At 44.6% G+C, this 19,415-nt stretch overlaps 2 long non-coding RNA genes across 3 annotated transcripts in view; one reads left to right on the top strand and one right to left on the bottom strand.

Annotated features, from left to right (window-relative positions):
• Window positions 1–19,415, top strand: part of LOC135230107 (uncharacterized) — a 495,299-nt gene that overhangs the window by 63,792 nt on the left and 412,092 nt on the right. The window lies entirely within an intron of this gene.
• LOC135230104 (uncharacterized) overlaps window positions 5,404–19,415 on the bottom strand; it is a 617,741-nt gene continuing 603,729 nt past the window's right edge. For both annotated transcript variants that reach the window (XR_010320749.1, XR_010320751.1), the window contains one exon: window positions 5,404–13,997. This is a non-coding gene — a long non-coding RNA (uncharacterized LOC135230104). The remainder of the gene's footprint in view (window positions 13,998–19,415) is intronic.

The following is a 19,415-nucleotide window of genomic DNA, read 5'->3' as shown; positions in this document are numbered from 1 at the left end:
AAGGAGTGAGAGAGCTGAGTGCCTGTGTGCTGGAGGCTTCCTAGCAGACTGGGGTGCCTCCAGGCACTTATTTGGGGAGCTACTGAGCTTTGGAACACTTGCCCCAATAGGACAGATGTGGGCATAAGGCCAGAGGGCCAAGAAGCCAAAAAGCAGAGTTTAAAGAGACAAGGAACACCGGAAGTTGAGCTGCCTTAGTCTCAAAAGGTATAGCCTTGACCTTTGGGATTTCGAAGTGGAGCCATGGCTTCTGGTGTTTCTAAGGGTTGAGTAGCCACTAAGATGGACAAGGAGAATGGTATGACTAAAGTCAAGGGAGCAGAGTTGCCATCCCAGTGGGTCAGGAAGGCAGAGCTGAAGCCCAGGGCCCTGGGGCCTCTGCTCAGAATCCGGAGAGTGTGGCCAATACCTAGAGTTCAGAGGGCTGGGCCATTGTGTAAATGGTCTCAGAGAACAGAGGATTATTTGCAAAGCCTTTAGGGCTAATGTAATGGGTTCTGTTAACTTGCTTGGTGCTTGTTATCCCTTCTATTCTTCCAGTTTCTCCATTTGTAATGGAAATATACAGCTTGCACTTGTCCTGCCACTGCATTTGAAAACAGAAAACTTATATTCTAGATTTCACAGATGAAGAGGAATGTTTGGATTTTAGACTAGGAGTTGATTTAAGACTTTTGCTGTGATATGATGGAGTAAATGCGTCTTACATGTAGCAAGGACATGCATTTGGTTGGGGGGCAAAGGGTGGAATGTCATGGATCAAAATGTGTCTTCCCAAAATATGTCTCAACTTGGTTAGGCCATAATTCCTAGTATTGTGTGATGGCCCTTCATTTTGTGATTGTAATTTTATGTTAAAGAGGATTAGGGTGGGATTGTAACCCCCTTACTAAGGTCACATCCCTGATCCAATGTAAAGGGAGTTTCTCCGGGGTATGGCCTACACCACCTTTTATTTTCAAGAGATAAAATGAAAGAGAAGTAAGCAGAGAGTTGGAGATCTCATAACACTAAGAAAGCAGTGCTGGGGTTCCTGCACAGAGAAGCTCCTAGTCCAGGGATAGATTGGTAACAAGGACCTTCCTCCAGAGATGACAGAGAGAGAAAGACTTCCACTGGAGCTGGTGCTCTGATTTTGGACTTTTAGCCTACTAGGGTATGAGAAAATAAATTTCCCTTTGTTAAAGCCATCAGCTTGTGGTATTTCTGTTACAGCAGCACTAGATGACTAAGACAGTTAAAGGTGATAAGTGCTAGTGATAAAATAGGGCAGGGCTAGGGAGCATGTGAGTGTGAATGGGAGGGAAGAGATTTTCTGGTTGCAATTTTAAAAGGGTGCTCAGGGTAACCCTTAATAAGGAAATGGATTTTGAGCAATGAATTTTAAATGGTGAGCTAATTAGTCACATCTAAATCCTAGATTCTGGGGGCCAGAGGTGGTGCTGGAATGGGCCAGGACATGGGCAGAGCTGTGAGCTCATCTCAGGGAACCATGGAGATTTCCCTCTCAATATGGCTATGCTGTGCCACCTTGAAATAGGCTATAGGATTTCAGGGCTGGCCCCAGGGAAACAGACAGGTCATCTGCCCATCTGTGCACTGCATGGGTTTTCCCTCTGATTTTCTCCTCTTGGGCAGCAGACACCCGTTTTGAGAAGCTGGGCTAAGGGAAATAAACCCCACCCTATAAGGTCACCTGTTTTTTTTATTTAACCAGAAGCAGAACCTAGGTATTCTGGTCAAAGGCATGCAGGATGCCGAGTGGGCCCAGTGGTGGTATAGACTGATCCTCTTTTCTCAGTGAGAGCTTCATAACACGTTCATTCAGGGGCCTGGCCCTGGACGGCTTCCTGTGTGGGAAGGACTATTCTGTGTGGTCTCTGTGATGATCCCTGATTACTTCTGAGGAGCTTGGGTTTATAGGCCATTTTAGGTGCCTCTGCTATAATCTGCCTTCTAGTGACTCTTCTCCATTGGGTTTTTGCTTTTTCTCTATTCACTGAGAGAGATCTTAACATATTCTGAATGCCTATCCTTACGTAGTTATGTTCATTGCAAATATCCCCGCCCGCCCCCCCCGAGTTTGTGGCATTTTTTTCCCTCCTTTTTCAGTAAGAATGAAGACTTCATTGGTTTGAAAAATACTGAATTTAAAAAGTGCCTTTCTTGCAGGATTTTCTTCTAAGAATTCCCATATTGTCTTAGTCACACTCACAGCAGAGGCCTTGGAAATGAGACATTGGGCAATATTATTTTGGACCCCAAATGAGCAGTGTTAACAGAAAAACGGGACTGAATTCCCACGTGACCAGGAACCAGCCCTGAATGCCTTCCCCAGGGAGGCATTTCAAAGACGTCTGGAGCAACGGGTGTGCCTCCCAGGGAATCATGAATGAACCTCTCCACAGGCCTGCTTTGAGGGGTCCCCACTCCCTTATGTACCAAGCTTAGCACTTAATATGTCCTCATTCTGCTTACAGTCTAGGTAAGAATTAGAATGCTTCCCTGAGGGGAAAATTCTTCATATATGCTCCATAATCAAAGCACCTCAGGACAAAGTTTAAAAGAAAAGCAAGGCACTTCCCAACAGTCCTTAACTGAGAGGGTCTTTGTGAGAATTTTGTGAGACTCAAGGAAAAAAAAAGGACACAGTAAATGCCGCCTTCTTTTCTCCTCAAGAAAAAAAAAAACTGGCGCTAAGATGTCAGGCATTCCACAATCTCCTCTTCTCGTCCCTTATCTAACTTTTCTAATAAAACTAGGAACCAGGCGATCAGCTGCTGTGAGAAGAGAACCCAGGAGTATTTCCAGTCTATGTTATGTTTCAGCTTCAGTGAAATCCTGTTTCAAGTCATTAGATTGGTGGAGGAGCTGGAAGGCTGAAACTACTGGCCCTCGGACTTGCGGGAAGGACGGAGTGTGGTGGGCAGGGCCTCCTGGGCCATCCTTTGCCCCAAGAGGCTTTGGAGGCTCCTTCATGTTAAAGCAAAGGCCTTTCAGGCCTAGCCAATAAGAGCAGCGAAAGACTTTGAAAAGGCTTTGAAAGAAGAAACAGACTCAGGAGGGGCAGGTTTGAAGCTTTTTGTCTTCAGTCAGCTTTCTGGCTTCAGGTCACCCTGGCCCCTGGCTGCCTACAGACCGGGCCTTTCTAACTCACCCACCTCTCTCTCCCTCCCAGCTTTCCCTCAGCACCATGGGCTGTGGCTTCTGCCAGTTATGATGGTGTCCTTTCAGTAGCTCCTTGCACCTTTCAGAGGGGGCAGGTGCTCAAGGTATAGAGCACAAACCCACAGTGCCCTTAAAAACCCAAGCCTACTGCAATTAAGTCAATTCCAACTCATAGAGACCCTATACGACACAGTAGAACTGCCCCACATGGTTTCCAAGGCTGTAAATCTTCACAAAAGCAGACTGCCACCTCTTCTCCCGTGGAGTGGCTGGCAGGTTTGAACCACCAAACTTTTGGCTAGCCGCTGAGCACTTTAACCACTGTGCCACCAGTGCTCCTTACAGTACCCTCTGTTGTCCTTTAGCAGAAACACTGCTGAGAGGACATGAGGCCTGACTGATCCCGAGGCTCTGATGGGGAGAACCTGAGGAGTGGGTGGGAGTATTGACTTCAGAAAATCTCAGCTTCCTCAGGGTCAGGTCCCTGGGGTCAAGCCCGAGTGTTGGAAAACTGAAGTGGTTCTGAATCTCGGTGTGTTGAATGTCTAGTACACAGGCCTGGGCAGCCCCTGGAGGATTCTCAGACCTTATTCCAGCCAGCACTCGGGAAACCCTCACGGGGTGACGAAAGCAGCAATATTCCTGGGGATCTTTATTCCAGGATCTGAACTCAGTTTGTACAGTCTTGGGAGGTGGAAGATGAGAAAGTTAGGGACCAGGGAGGGTGTCAAAAGAGGAGGCTCATTTCACATCCTTTGGATTCTTGTTTCACTCCCCCCCCCTTTTTTTTTAGCAACTAGGGCTCCAAGCAGGCATTTATTGTTTCAAGCTCATTTTGTTAACTCTTCTTTAGTCTGAGCAGAGAACGGTCTGCTCACCACTAGTGATGAGAATTGGGGAAACAAATTCCCCAGCCCACACCAGGGCAGGCTTTGCTGCAGGAAATCCTTGCAGCTTAGCTCTGCAATCTTCTTCTGTCTCCCCCTAGACTGAGCAAAGCAGAGGGGTGTGTGGGAAACCTGCCACAGCCATTCTCAGTAGGGGCCTGCTCACAGCTGACCTCTAAAATAAAGCCTTCCATTGCATCAGGACCAGAATTACCTGAAGAGCTTCTTAGAAGTGTAGATCCCTAGATACCCCCTCCCCAAATTGCTGAGCAGCTAGGGGCCCATGAACCACTCTCTAGCACCTTCCACGGGGGTCTTCCAGGGTGGGGTCTACAGTGGCAGAGTCATGGGAGGGTGGGGGCAAAAGAACTGATAGATGTCATAGGAGCCAACAAAATGGAGGTGGGAGGAAAAGAAGAAAGAACTAGATAGGGCTGAGAAGAAAATCTAGGAAAACATGTCATTGGAAAGAAACCATCCAACTAAAATCATGGGACCTCGTCCTGGGAGTGCACAGGCTCAGGACCTCAGTGCAAAGCAGCTTCATGAAGCAACTCTCCCTGCAGCTTCTGTTGCGGAATGCCAGGCTGGTGGAAAAACAGTGCAAGAAATTCAGGCTGACAAAGGGGTCACATACAAGAGGAACTGCTGCCAGGGCTTGGCCGGTAAGCACCACTTCACCCTCCCCGTGCGGTGCTGCAGCTCTGGAAGCCTGGGGATCCCCAAAGTCTGATCGTGGCCTTCAATCTAGGGGTGAACCCTTGGGAGGACTCTTCCCAGTGCGGTGCAGGCGGTGAGTCCTGACTGGAGAGAGGGTCCACCTGACAGGGTGGCCTCTTTTGCCTGGCCTTTTCCTCCTGGAAGTGCACCCCCGGGGTTTCCCATGGACGGATTTAGAAGCCCATGTGTGATCACAACTCACTCACCCGTGCCCAGCGTCCTAGGGATACCCCACAGCTGACCGATTCGCAGCGGAAGTGCTGCGGGTCCGGCGGTGCACGTGGAGCTCCTGAAGTCCAGGTTCTGGGCCACCCCCTCCGTGACATTGGCCTCCCCCTAAATTTTAGTGGTAGCAATGAGGAGACTGGTGGGGGAGACTCAGAGGGATGAGGGCAGGGGCTGGAGCCTGGCTGGCAGGCATGTATGAGGGGAGCTGGCCCTTCGCCAGAGGCACCGGACCCAGGCTCAGGTCCTCTGCCAGCCCTGCTGGGCGCAGGACTCCGTGACGCCCTGGAGTGCTCCTCTCCCCGCGCGCAGCACCCACTGTGGTTGGCCCAACCGCCCCAACTGCCTCTCCCTGCCTTTTAGTTTCACACTGTGCGTGCGTGTGTGTGTGTGTGTGTGTGTGCGTATAACATTTTTGTGCTTTAGGTGAAAATTTACATAGTAAATTAGTTTGCCATTCAGCAATTCATACAAAAATTTTCCCCGACATTGGTTGCAATCCCCGCAATGTGTCAGCACCCTTCCCATCCCCACCCTCCTGAAAAAGGTGTCCTTTTGATGCCCACATGCAACTGGACACCACAACATACCACACACAAAGGGAATCCCAGCTGGGTTTCAGACCCAGACATAAAAACACAACTTTAAAACAATTACGATACGGTATGAAAAAGAAATTAAGTACAGACAAAAATAGAAAATAAAAGAATATTTGAAGACAGTATCCTCCCTATTTTGGACTCAGGAGCCTGTGGGCACGACACTGCTTGGGTGGCACACTGTTCATTTCTTTTCAGAAAATACAAAGTCTGAGAGGAGGGAACTGGTACCAGGAGTGGATGCAGGAAAGGACCTTTGTGGAAATGGGGAGAATCTGGGATTGATTAATGGGTTTGGATAAGGCTGAAAAGAGTGAATATCCACATAATCTTTAAAGATGGCTTTCCAGCAGCCTAGAGCACACATTGGAAACTTCTCTAATAAATTATTGCCAGAAGATTCCATGAAGCAAAATGGATTGTTGTTTTCGCTACTTGCTGTTGAGTCGAAAATGGATTAGAGTTAAAAATCTTCCTGCAAAGAAAATTACAGGCCTGGTTGGCTCTCAGCAGATTTCATGAAACATGCAAAGAACAGTTAATTTTGGCCTTAGACAGGATCCATCAAAGAATAGATGAAGATGAAACTCTCCCCAACTTGCCCACGAAGCTAAATGCAATCATGGTCGGCAAGGTCAATGTGTTTGTTATCTACTGGTGCACAACGAATTATCCCAAAACTTAACAGATGTGGGATAGACTACAAAACAGTCCATTCATTTTGATAAAATTTGCAACTAAACAAAGATAGCTATAATTACTTCTATCCCAGAATATAGTTTTGACGGTGAAAGAATAAGCCAGACATTTTAAATAACGAGGGTAACTATTAAAAGATTTTAAAACTTTTTTAATGCTGATATAATTGCAAACCTAGAGGACGAATATAAAATTGCTGGTAAAGTGGCAGGATATAGGACAAATATACCAAAATCAGTTCTATATTTCTGACCAGAAATAAGCACGCGAAAAAATGAAAATGGGAAGGATAGACCATTCTTTTTTCTCTGCTATTTGATTGTACCAAATAGTGTCAAAAACAATAAGATACTTAGGGAAATGTTTTGATAGAAACGGTAAGGAACCTATATGAAGAAAATAATCTACTGAAGTAAATAAAACAAAACCCGATTGAATGCAAAAAAATGCCTGTTCTCCCAAACGTGAAGACTTGTAAAACAAGTCAAGTGTTTCAAAACTAAGATATATATATAATGTGATTCCCATTAGAATACCAAAATAGTTGTCTGTTGAACTGAATACAGAGTAGAACTGCCACGTAGGGTTTTTTCTGAGGTGGAAGGAAGGGGGCTGTAATTTTTCCAGAAGCAGATTCCCAGGTCTTTCTCCTGTAGAGCTGCTGGGTGCGTTCGACCCGCCAACCTCTCGGTTAGCAGCCAAGTGCTTAACCATTGCACCGCCAGGGCTCCTTATACCAAAGAACAGACAATTGAAATATGAAAAAGGATAGTAAGTGCAGCCTTCTTTCATTGAATAATAGAACAAATTAATACATTATACTAAACCAAAAAACCAAACCCATGCTGTCGAGTCGATTCTGACTCATAGTGACCCTATAGGACAGGGTAGAACTGCCCCATAGTTTCCAAGGAGCGCCTGGTGGACTTGAACTGCCAACCTTTTGGTTAGCAGCCATAGCTCTTAACCACTGCGCCACCAGGGTTTATACTAGAAACTGAGAAATACACCAGTGGAACAAAATAGAAAATTCATAATAAATGGTGCTGACTCAACTGATTGTCCTTATAGAAAAGTGTGCCAAAATACTGCATTGATTTACAAATTTAATGTATAAATCAACAACAATCTTAACAGAAAATTAGGAAGTTACATGTAAGATTTTCTTAACTTATATAGGAAATCCAGAAATTATAAGAGAAAAGGTAGATGTAATTGAGCATAAAACATTTCGATTATTGAAGAGAGGAAAATAGCTTGCAAAAAAAAAAAAAGAAAGAAAAAAGAAGAGATAAACAAGCAAAAGATTTAAAAATTTGAAACGTAGATGACAAAGGACTAATAACTATTCCTACTTTAGATGAAGGAGACACAAAAATTTGGCACTTGGAAAATGAGCAATGATTTTTTTAAATAATATTTTATTATGTTTTTGGTGAAACTTTACGCAGCAAATTAGGTTCCCATCTGACAATTTCTACAAAAATCATTCAGATCTTTCACAGCGTGTCAACAGTGTCTTTAATTGTGTTCCGGTTGTTCCATTTCCAGTACTCTAGTTTCCCTGCCCCCTTATCATCTCATCTTTGCTTTAGAGTAATGGTTGACATTTTGGCTGCACATAATGGTTTTTTAATGGAGTGCCATACTGATGGATAATACCCTTTATTTTGTGTGCCAGTCTGCTATTTCGCTAAAAGATGAACTCAGGGAATAGTTTCAGTACAAGGTTTAAAGAGTATCTCAGGGATGGTTTGTATTATAAGTATATATATAGTCTCAACTGGTCCGGTAAGTCTGGACTTTTTAATAATCTGAGCTCTGTTCTTCATTTTTCTCCCACTTTTTCAGCATCTATGTATTGTGACCCTCATCAGAACTGTCGGTAATGAGCAATTACCGACCATTCAGAAAATATCCAAATCCCCAATAAAAATAATCAAAGTTTCAAAAACACTGATAGTTAAGAAAATGTCAGTCAAAATCCCAGTGAAACCGGCACAATTGAAAAATCAACACCACTTATGGCTGGCTGGGCTGTGGGGAGAAGGATGCCCTCAGACATGGCTGGAAAGGTGCTGTCATGGATGGAATTATGTCCCCTCCAAAAGGTATATATCAATTTGTCTGGGCCATGATTCCCAGTATTGTGTAATTGTCCTCCACTTTTGATTGTAATTTTACATTAAAGAGGATTAGGGTGGGATTTTAACACCCTTACTATGATCCAGTGTAAACGGAGTTTCCCCGGCGTGTGGCCTGCACCACCTTTTACCTTACAAGAGATAAAAGGAAAGGGAAGCAATTGACCTGAGATTCCCGCACTGAGAAGCTCCCAGACCAAGGAAAGAGTGATGACAAGGACCTTTCTCCAGAGCTAACAGAGATAGATAGCCACCCTGAATTTGGGCTTGTAGCCTACTAGATAGTGAGAGAATAAATTCTCTTTGTTAAAGCTATCCACTTGTGGTACTTTTGTTATAGCAGCACTAGATGACAAAGACAGGTGCGTTACTACAGACTTTTAGGGGAAAGACATAGACATGGCTCTATACTTTTTAAAACATTCTTTGAACTGGAAATCTCACTCATTAGAATCTACCCCACAGATACAAATCTTGTAGTACATAGTAACCCTGCAGGACACAGTAGAACTGCCTCATACAGTTTTCAGGGAGCAGCTGGTGGATTCGAACTGCCAACCTTTTGGTTAGCAGCTGGGCTCTTAACCACTGTGCCACCAGGGCTCCATGTAGTATATGCAAAGGATGGTTATTGTTAAAGACAAAAAAGGAAAAATAAAATTATTGCCCATTAAGGATGTGATATTATAATAAAATTTTAATGCATAATATTCAAATATTCCAGTAATATTACAATAATAATATAATAACCATATCATATAATAATATATGGTAGTCATTAGAATGAAACAGAGCTATAGAAGATTAGTAAGTGAAATCACTGTGAAGTATCATTGAAGAAAAAAAACCAAGACAGAGAGAAGTATATATATAAAGTGAGCCCATATGGGTAAAACAATAACAAATAACCAAATGTATTTGAATCCAAGCATATATATATCCATAAATGAGTAGATGTGGTTATTTGCATGTGTGAGTATGATAGTTTAAGCAAGAATAATAAGATAGAACACTTACCTGATTGTTGATATGAACTATCTTAGATTCAGTTATGGGAAGGGACAAGGGGTGGGGAGCTAGAACATACTGAAAAAACTATGCTTAATTGACTCATTGGCAGTGGGTTTTTTTTAAAGATCATAGCTGCTATGTGTTTTCATTTCTGTAGAGTTATATGAAAGTGTATAGGTTGCACATTGTCATTGTTCCCATTTATTTACATTCTTTATGTATAAATACGAGTTAAAAAATTAGAAGAACTAAGCAGCATTAGTTCCATATCTACTGACTTACAGGGGAGCCATGATCAAATGTCAAGTGAAAAAAGGGGCAAGGAGCAATGTGGGTAGACCGTGTTGAAGGTTCTGTAACAGCAAACATGCAAATAGATCTACATGGATATGTACGACTGTAACATGTGTCCCAGAAAAGAGAAATGTAAGGAAGAACACACATGTGTCTTTGAACACTGGACACCTTGGGGGAGCAGGAGCATCACACACATGTAGGGATGGCTTGTATTATAACTTCTTTACAAATTTGTACTGTTACGTATGTCATAATAAGATTATAAGATATGTGCAAGTCGTAAAATATGACATGTATGTTTTTAAAACTATTTTTTTATGTTGTTGTTGCTGTTAGGTGCCATCAAGTTGGTTCCGACTCATAATGACCTTATGTACAACAGTAGGAAATACTACCCCATCCTGCGCCATCCTCACAATTGTTGCTGTTTGATCCCATTGTTGCAGCCATTGTGTTAATCCATCTTGTTGAGGGTCTTCCTCTTTTTCTTGCAGGAAAAAAAACCAATCTTTAATGTCAGATCAGAGATTTTAATCCCTGGATAGAGAACACAAACACAGACTGTACAAAAGTCAGACTGCAGATTTCATGTTTGGTATATGAAGCCAGTGACCTCTTCTGATCTCTATCCCTAGAAAGGACCAAAAAGAATTCTGCGAGGTCAATATAGTAACTCTTAATGCATGTACACGTGTACACGCAAAGATGAGGGCTGAACACCATGTGCAATTGAGTAGGTAACACAAGGCACAAAGAAGAGTCTCCTTGTCTGGTATGGTATTACCATCTTCCTCCCCTCATCGCTCTACTGGAAAACCTACCCTTGCGCACTCCAGGCCTTTTATCAGGACTCAATGGCAATGGGTTTGGCTTTGGTTTAAACGTAGAGGAAATTAACTGGGAAATTGCTGCTTTTAGGATAATGAAGACTATGGCCATAAGTCTTTAGACAGGTGGACCTCTCCAGACACCTCTGCCCACCCTGTATACATCAGGCCCCTGGCAGGTCTGTACCCCTGAGAACCACAGGCTTTCGTTTTTCATCCTCTGGTACTGGCAGAATTAACCCTGTCTCAAATTTTTCAAAGCTCTCGCTTCTGTCTGCCTCTGACCCCGTCCCTCGCAGGAGCCATTACTGTCACTGAGAAATATACACAGGGCAGCCTGTGGATGGAGATGCCCATCCTGGAGGCCCTGCCCTCCCTTCCTTGCTCCTGAAGGCTTCCCTGTGCCATTTGGGGTCTTATCTCCCAGGAGGGTCAACATGCCCCTGGCATCTTCCAGGGCGTGGGACATGATGATGTGTCTAAGACTTGGGCTTTTCTGCTCATTATACAGTCTGGGCCTGAATCTGCCCCTTGCTGGCCTCACCTCTAACCATCTGTGTTCTCCCAGGGTTAAGAGGCCTCGTCTGCCTTTGTTCCTATACTTCCAGTCCAGTCTTTTTCTTCCCGTTCTCTGACCCCAGGATTGGCCAAATTATACCACAGAAAAAAAGAAAGAACAAGCTAGTGTCATTGATATGTGCAAAATCAAACAGAAAAAGGTTTTTTAAAAGAAAAAAAGTTTCCTTACATCCTAGGAACTCATCCTTTGCATGAGTTACGCAGACACTACTAGATCTACTGTTATGCAGAAAAGGGACACCCAGGAGAGTTTTTCTAAACCATCTCCCACTCCAGTCCAAAGAGGCCCAGTACCCAGTGCCGCCAAGTCAATTCCGACTCATAGTGACCCTACAGGACAGAGTAGAACTGCCCCATAGAGTTTCCAATGAGCACCTGGTGGATTCGAACTGCCGACGCTTTGGTTAGCAGCCGTGGCACTTAACCAATACGCCATGAGGGTTTCCTCCAAAGAGGCAACACTAAATCACAGCAATAAACCCAAATTCCCCCAGTGAGGGCAGTAGACTTGAATGCGGTGAGCTCTTTATTTCACCACCTCCTCCTCTTTGCCCAACCAGGACCTCCTCCTTTCTATGCTTGGAGGATGATGAGAAGTGACCCAGAGTCCTTGGGTAGGGCCTTACGCCCACTGCTCACCTACAGGCAGGTCTCCCCACAGCCTACTCTCTCTCTGGTTCCTTCTATGCAAAGAACTCAGTGACACCCCGTTCACCAGCACACTTCCGTTGGAGCTGTCTTTGCAGAGTCCCCCTCAGCCTCCCAAGTCCCACTGAAATCCCATTTCTCCCCCCCTCCTTATGCTGTGCTCATTCTCAGAGTTCTGAGACCTCACCATCCAGATCAGGCCTGTCCTCTCCTCTCCTAGGCTAGGGGAACCTCTGAGCAGACCTGGTGTCTGCAGTCAGGTGTTCTGGGGCTCCTTCTTTCCAGGTCCCCCTAGGATTGCAGCTCTCCATGCACTTGGAGTAGTTGGATTGGGGCACAGGCTGGGAGGAGAGGTTCTTACAGGCAGGTGGGTTAAAGGAGCCTGAACAGAGGCCTTAACAGAACAAAAACCTACTGTCTTGTTGATTTCAATGCATGGTGAACCCAGGTGTTTCAGAGTAGAACTGCACTGCACAGAGTTTTCAATGACTGTGATAGTACAGAAGTAGATTGCCAGGCCTTTCTTCCGTGGGCCACATATCTTTTGGGTAGCAGCTGATGAGACGACCCACATTTCCCAGCACAAATGCCCTGCTCCTCCCAGTCCCAAGTTGCTAGCAGGTCTTCAGGCTCTTCCTCCTCTGGCTTCAGTGCTGTGCCCCCACCCTCTGTAGCCTGGCCTCCTGCCTCTGCAACCTCACCAGCTGGTGCCTCAACCTCCTCAGCTGCTCTCTCTGCTTCTCCAGCTGCCCCTCCAGCTCCTGCAGACGGCACTCCTCTCCCACACCTCCCTCTTCTTGGAGGCCATCAAGTGGCCTTGGCCAGCTGGTGGCAGCCTCTGGGCTTGCATGGGGGTGAGGGTGGCAGTTCCTTTTCCAGCAGCTCTTCACAGAGGACCTGGTTGCTGAAGCCCTGGCTCATTCCATGCTCCATGTGAGCCACCAGGGCCTCCTGGGACTTGAACACAAGGCAGCAGGCCAAGCAGTGGAAGCTGCGCTCATGGGTCACTAGCCACTCCAGGGTGACTGCGTGGAGGCTTTCCCCATGCTCCTCTCCTCAGACGCTGGGCTCAGTGGTGCGGGCCTGGGGCCCCTCCTTCCAAGGCCCCAGGGTGCTTACCAGGGACTCAGTGTTGGCCAGACTGGGGGCACGGCGACGGTGCTCTACTCAGAGAGCTCGGCCTCAAAGACTTGGGGCATCTGTTCCACGGGGGCAAAGGAGGTTTTGGTCTGCCAGGACACAGCCACCCCCTTGACCGTGTGCACCTGGGTGAAATATACACACCTTACCCATCGCTTCTCTGGGGTAGCCCCTTAGCTGGATGAATGAGATATCTGCTCAGTGGAAGCTGAGGGAAAAGGCCTCTTTGATGGTAGTGGAGTCTTTCTGGCCCTAGAGCTTGGGTTTTTTGCTTGAGATGTTGTGGATTCTTGGGCATTTTCCTTTTGGATAGAGACCTCTGAGAATAGTTAATTTATATGAGCTCTCATGGCCCTGATCTTCATATAGGAGCCCAAGGCTCTGGTCTCAGGAATCCCTGGAGGCCTCTCCATCACCAGCATCCTCCACCTCTGCAGACCTCGTCCCTTCTCTCTTTCCACCAAAGCTACCATATTTTTGGGGGCATTGCTGTGAGCAATAAAATCTCTGCAAAATGGTACCAATGATAATAGCCATTTCCAAGCAGTGGATTCTGACTCATGGCTATACCATGTGTTACAGAGTAAAGCTGCACTCCATAGAGTATTCTTGGCTGTAATCATTATGAAAGCAGAAGCAAGGCCTCTTTTTCAGGACGCACCTGTGTGAGTTGGAACCACTAACCCTTCATTTATCTGTAGAGAGCAAACGGTTTGTGTCACCAAAGGTCCCATTCTAGTGATAGTAGTGCCTTGTAACAAAAGTTCACGCCCTTTGAAAATAGTATTGTGGGGTTTCATATTTGTAAACAAAGAATCTTCAAGTTAATTTTTTCGTGGCATTGATATGTTGAATGCCAAGTGAATTTCCTCCTTTGGAACATGTAAATGTCCTCATTTCCCTGAACCTTTTTAACAGTCTGAAACTTCTCCTAAAGATTTCTTCTACGCCGGTGATTTTCTTACCATATTTAACAAGCAAACATTCAAACAGGAGAAATGCTCATCTCTTTTAACTCTCTTTGAAGGGAGGACTTTTATAGAGGCGCCGTACCTAAAGAGAAAGAAAAATTTGTATACTTTGTTAAAAACCTTACAGGTATACCTCTTCCTTGTACCCTTCCTAAACAAGCAACAGAGGGTTAAACTTATCTTTCTGTAAACAGAAGTCCCCTCTACAGGTCCATCTTAGATGAACTCTTTCAAGGTCCTCAGGCAGAAAACAGATGACTGTATGTATCTGAGAGTCTTGATTCCACAGACGTCAGTGGTCAAATACAACTACCTCACCTGGGTGTGTCTGGGTGGGTTGTCCATGTCAGCCTAAAGGTCTGTAGGTTTTTCTGTATCTGAGGGAAGGACTGGAGAGCTCAGAGAGAAGAAAGAGATGGAGGTAGGTTGTGTGAGTTGGATGGACAGAAAACTCCAAGGTGAGGTACAGGATAGAGAGGAGGGACCTCCCAGGAGTATGTTAGAGAGATACAGAGACCAAGGAGGGAGCAGAAAGCAGGGCTCAGCCACTGTGGGGCAATACAGGAGAAAAGCAGAGAAGAAAAAGGGGTGGGTGGTGGAAGAGGTTATAGTATCAGGGTGTGCCACCAGGATTTACAGCATAAGCTCAGGTTCAGTGTGGTAAAATTTTAAAACTTCAAGTCTAAATAGAACTTTAGAACTTGGAGGAAAAGGGCAAGTCCCTGGAGCTCAGGCAGCAAGTCATGCCCAGACCTTCTGCTGCCTGAGTCCAGGCTGGGAACTGTTGGGGCTCACAGTGACCGGCAACTCTGGGACAGCGTGGGGTACCGTGTTCTCTCACACCACCCACTCCCAAAACTCCTCAAATGCCTTTATTTCTTTTAGTTCATCACATGACTTATCAATTCGATCTCATTAGAACATATTAAAAATAAGTACAAGTCTCCATAACCACCCTTCTTCCTGGTCCTTCACCCACTGCCCTAGGTGACCACTTGCCTCCTTCAATCCCAGAGATAGAAGCATATGCCTAAAATATTGAGTGTCTTCTCCTCCCTACTCTGAAAAACCCTCAGGTTACAGTAGAATTTTATGATTAACGCATTTATTCCTTCACATTACCTACTTTGCTTAATCGTCTACTAAATGGCAGGAAGTACTTTCCCAACAAAAACCTTAGTGAGCCCGGTCATCCCACATCAAGGGCTTCATCTTCTCTCCTTGTGGCCTTCTTTTTCAGGGAAATACAACCCCTCACTGCCAGCTCTAATTGATTGGGAAGAATTTTCCTCCCACCTCAATTCTTAGAGAAAGGCCTCTTTGTTGCATTCCGCTGCTCCATCCCTGGGTGAAGATGAGCCAAAAAGGGTGGTTTTCTGAAGGAGGTTTCTCCCTCCTCCCAGTTAGAGAAGATATCCCAAACTCTCACTAGCTGGACGACTCTGACTTAGGAAACACTCTCTGGCAACTGGTAGCTTAAGTCGCTCTCCCACAGAAGACCTCAGATCAACAACCTCTCCAAAGAGCCGTTGGGATCTGAGTGAACACCATGGCTTCCCGTAACTCTTGTGTGACATCATTGTTGACATATCTCAGTTCCAAGGGCCCATTGTGAATCCATACACGGCAACAAGAAAAATGTGGCAACTCTTCTGGCAGGGGTTAGGAAGTTATTTTAAGGGAAATAATATAGAAAGAATGAATTGAACCTTTCCCCTGCCCTTAAACAGGTTAATATCCACTGGGGTGACTTGAGAGTCCAGGGAATGATAACAGTATAAGGGCTGTTGTTCCCCAAGCCACTCCTCTGACACTGTTTGAACCACTTTGCTCCAGTCCTAGAAACACATGTGCACTCTGAAGCCCTCTCAGGCCTCCTTTGCAGCTGAGGCTTCACATAGGCTGTTCCCTTCGGATGGAAGATGTTCTCTCCCCTCCCTTCTTCTCCGTGGTGAACCATGATGGTGAAGACAGCAGGCCCCAGCCAAACTCCTGGGCTTGAGTCCCAGTGTCTCCATATACCTGCCATATGACCTTGGATGAGGCATTTAACCTCTCTATGCCTCACTTCCATCACCTGTCAGATTAAGAGAACTCTTTTTTTTTTTTTTTATCCTTCTCATAGGGTTGTTGAGAGGATGCCACCTTTAACAACAGTGACTGCTACAGACTAAGATTGTGTGAATGCTCACTGTTAGAGGAGCCATGGTGGTGCAATTGTTAAGTGTTGGCTACTAAGGAAAAAGGTGTCAGTTCAAACCCACTTAGTGGCTTTTGGGGAGAAAGAGCTGGCTATCTGCTCTCGTAAAGATTACAGCCTTGGAAACCCTATGGGGCTGTTCTACTCTGTCACGTGGGGTCAGTAGGAGTTGGAATCGAGTTGATAGAACATAGCAACAACAACAACATTGTTATACTTCATGTCACAGCTTGCTGAGTCTGCCTAAACTACTTGATATTCCTGCTCTAAGTATATCAGATCACTCTATAATCCCTACATGATAACACTCCCCCTCCCCACCCCACTCAACTGTTCACGTGAGATCCTCATTTAAAAATCTATCTCTTTTAGAAGGATTATAAGCAACTTAGGGGCAAACACAAGGTCTGCCTTATACGTGTAGTCCTAGAAAGTAGGATAGTACCTGACACATAGTAGATACTTGACATATATTAGTTGGATCAATGAATGATGAATAATGAGTCCCCCAAAAGACCCATCCTTTGTAGAAAATCAGCGCAGAATAGAACTCTTCGATGTGGTGCCTAAAAGCACCATCACTCATGGGTAGGCTGTTGACCCAAATTCATTGATCTTCCTGGCTCTGAGCCCCAGAATATGGTACACTTACCCCCTTCCCATGCTTTCTCTTGGGCCTTCTGGAAAAGGGTTAGCATTATGGCCTCACAGAAAAGCAATGAGTATAAGGACCTCCATGGTCAACCCACATGGGAGGCCTAGCAGAGCCCTCAGGAAAAAGCCCACTGTTCTCTGCTTTGCTGCACATTTGATTTTGTTCTAGAGCGCTGTTTAGAAAAGCAACCAGTAAAATTGTTGAAACCATTTGAGAAGGGGTTTTAGAAAGTTTTGTTGGTGAACAGAAGGGAATCTGATAACTTGGAGGAAAACGGAAGGTCTCAGATGAGGAGGAGAGGAGGATTGTTTTGTGTGACTGCAAAGGGTAGAACCGGGACAAGCATCTCTAAACACAAAACGACAAAAGAAGAACTTTCTTGCTCAGAAATGCAGCAAAAATGCCCCAATAGCTTCACTCTGTCTCCTCAGAATTTTTACGTTCATGATACCCATGCACTTGCACTGTGGCCTCAGGAGAATACTTGGGGTTTCCTGAATATATTGGGCCATTTCCTACTTTTTAACCAGCTACTGATATTTCCACATTTGGCTCAGCATCACTTCCTGGTAAACCCTTCTCTGACCCTACTGCTGGTATAACTCGTCACTCCCTGCTGTGTACTCCATTGTGTTTTAGAAACAATTTGCCATAGCTCAGAACACACTTGATTGTATTTGCTTCTTGTGATTGATGGTAAAAGTGGCCACTCATTCTTGCTATCTCTGTACCTGTGCCCTTTTAATGTTTCAAGCATCACTTCTTGGTTGAAGCCTTTCTTGACACTATTCCTGGTAGCACATCCTACTCCCTGTTGCTGTTGTCTTTAGGTGCCATTGAGTCAATTCCGACTCATAGTGACCCTATGTACAACAGAACTGTGTCCCACTCTGGGAGATTCTTGTACTCAAGAAATTCCTTACCATAGTTCAGAAAACACTCAAGTGCTTTTATTTATTGTACCTGAATACAGTATGGCCATATATTTTTCCTGTTTGTTTTCCATGCCTTTGGAAAATGACCTGGAAGCTGCTTTCATCAAAAGCAGAAGTCTGTTAACCTCTTGAATTGCGACTGAACTTATGACAGCTTTGGCCATTGGCCAATACCAAACCTGATAGAAGTAGAGAACTGAAAGGACTTGGGCTTTGGGGCTTGCCCTATAGCTGCTCTTCAAACCCTGGAAACTCATGGGTTTGAGCCAAGGCCAGTGTGCTGCATGATTTATGTCTTTCATCAAATTTGGATAGTGTCCGGCTGTTATTTTTGCTTCTGCACCTTTCTCTCTATCCTCTACTTTTGGGATGACCATGATGTGTTGCCGGGAGAAAAATATGGCAGTCTGCTCCCATAAAGATTTACAGCCTTGGAAACCCTATGAGGCTGGTTCCACTTTGTCCTACAAGGTTACTATGAGTTGGGATCGACTCAACAGCAATGGGTTTGGTTTTGGTGTGATATGTTTACTGGCGTGTTTGATGTCCCACGGGAAACGCAGGTTCTGTTCGTTTTTCTTATTCTTTTTTCCCCCTTCAGACTGGATAATTCCAAATATCTTGTCTTCAAATTTGCTGACTCTGTGTTCTGCCTGTTCAAATCTGTCATTGAGCCACTCTAGTGAATTTTTATTTCAGCTGTTGTGTTTTCAGCTTCATAATTTCCATTTGGTTCATTTTTATAGTTTCAATTCCTTTATTATAGAAACTATGTCATCATGAGTGAGACTATATCATAGAAACTATAAAAATGAACCAAATGGAAATCATGAAGATGAAAAGCACAACAGCTGAAAAAAAAAAAGTTTCTGTATCTTTATTAGAGCTCTGCTGGTGCAGTGGTTAAGAGTTTGGCAGCTAGAATCCACCAGCTTCTCCTTGGACACCATATGGGGCAGTTCTCCTCTGTCCTATAGGGTCACAATGAGTCAGGTTCAACTGAATAGCAACCGGTTTGATTTATACCACTGTGGACATTTTCTATTTGTTCATACATTGTTCTTGTGATTTACCTCTTTATTCATGGCTTTCTTTATTTCATTGAGCATATTTAAGATATTTGATTTAATGTCTTTGACTACTACTTCCAATGTCTAGGCTCCCTCAGAGATTGTTTCTGTCAGATATTTTTCTTTACTTTATATGAGCCATATTTTTCTGGTTTTTTGTATGCTCTGGAATTTTTTGTTGAGAAATGGAAACTTTGACTATTAAAATGTGGCAGTTCTGGAAATTATATTCTCTCCCTCATCATGGTTACTGCTGTTGTTTTTTGAGGGCTTCAGCCATCCATTTGCAAAGTGGATTTTTAAATTATGTATGTAATGTCTTTATTTCACCTGTGAGTGGTCAGTCAAGCATCTGTTCCATTATCTCTGTGGTCAGTTTGTGACCTTACAGATATTTCCTTAAATATGGAGATTTTTTTAAAGGTGTGTATATCTCTTTAGAAACCCTGTTAGCACCGTGGTTAAGAGCTCGGCTGCTAATCAAAAGGTTGGCAGTTCAAATCCAACAGCTGCTCCTTGGGAATCCTATGAGGCAGTTTTATTCTGTCCTATAGGGTTGCTGTTGGTTGGAAATGACTCTATGGCAACAAGTTTTTTTTTGTTTGTTTGTATCTCTTTCAGCCACTGGATCCTGAAGGGG

Source organism: Loxodonta africana, unplaced genomic scaffold (genome assembly GCF_030014295.1).
Source record: "Loxodonta africana isolate mLoxAfr1 unplaced genomic scaffold, mLoxAfr1.hap2 scaffold_76, whole genome shotgun sequence".
Taxonomy (NCBI): Eukaryota; Metazoa; Chordata; class Mammalia; order Proboscidea; family Elephantidae; genus Loxodonta; species Loxodonta africana.
This window is presented reverse-complemented; position numbering and strand designations above follow the sequence as displayed.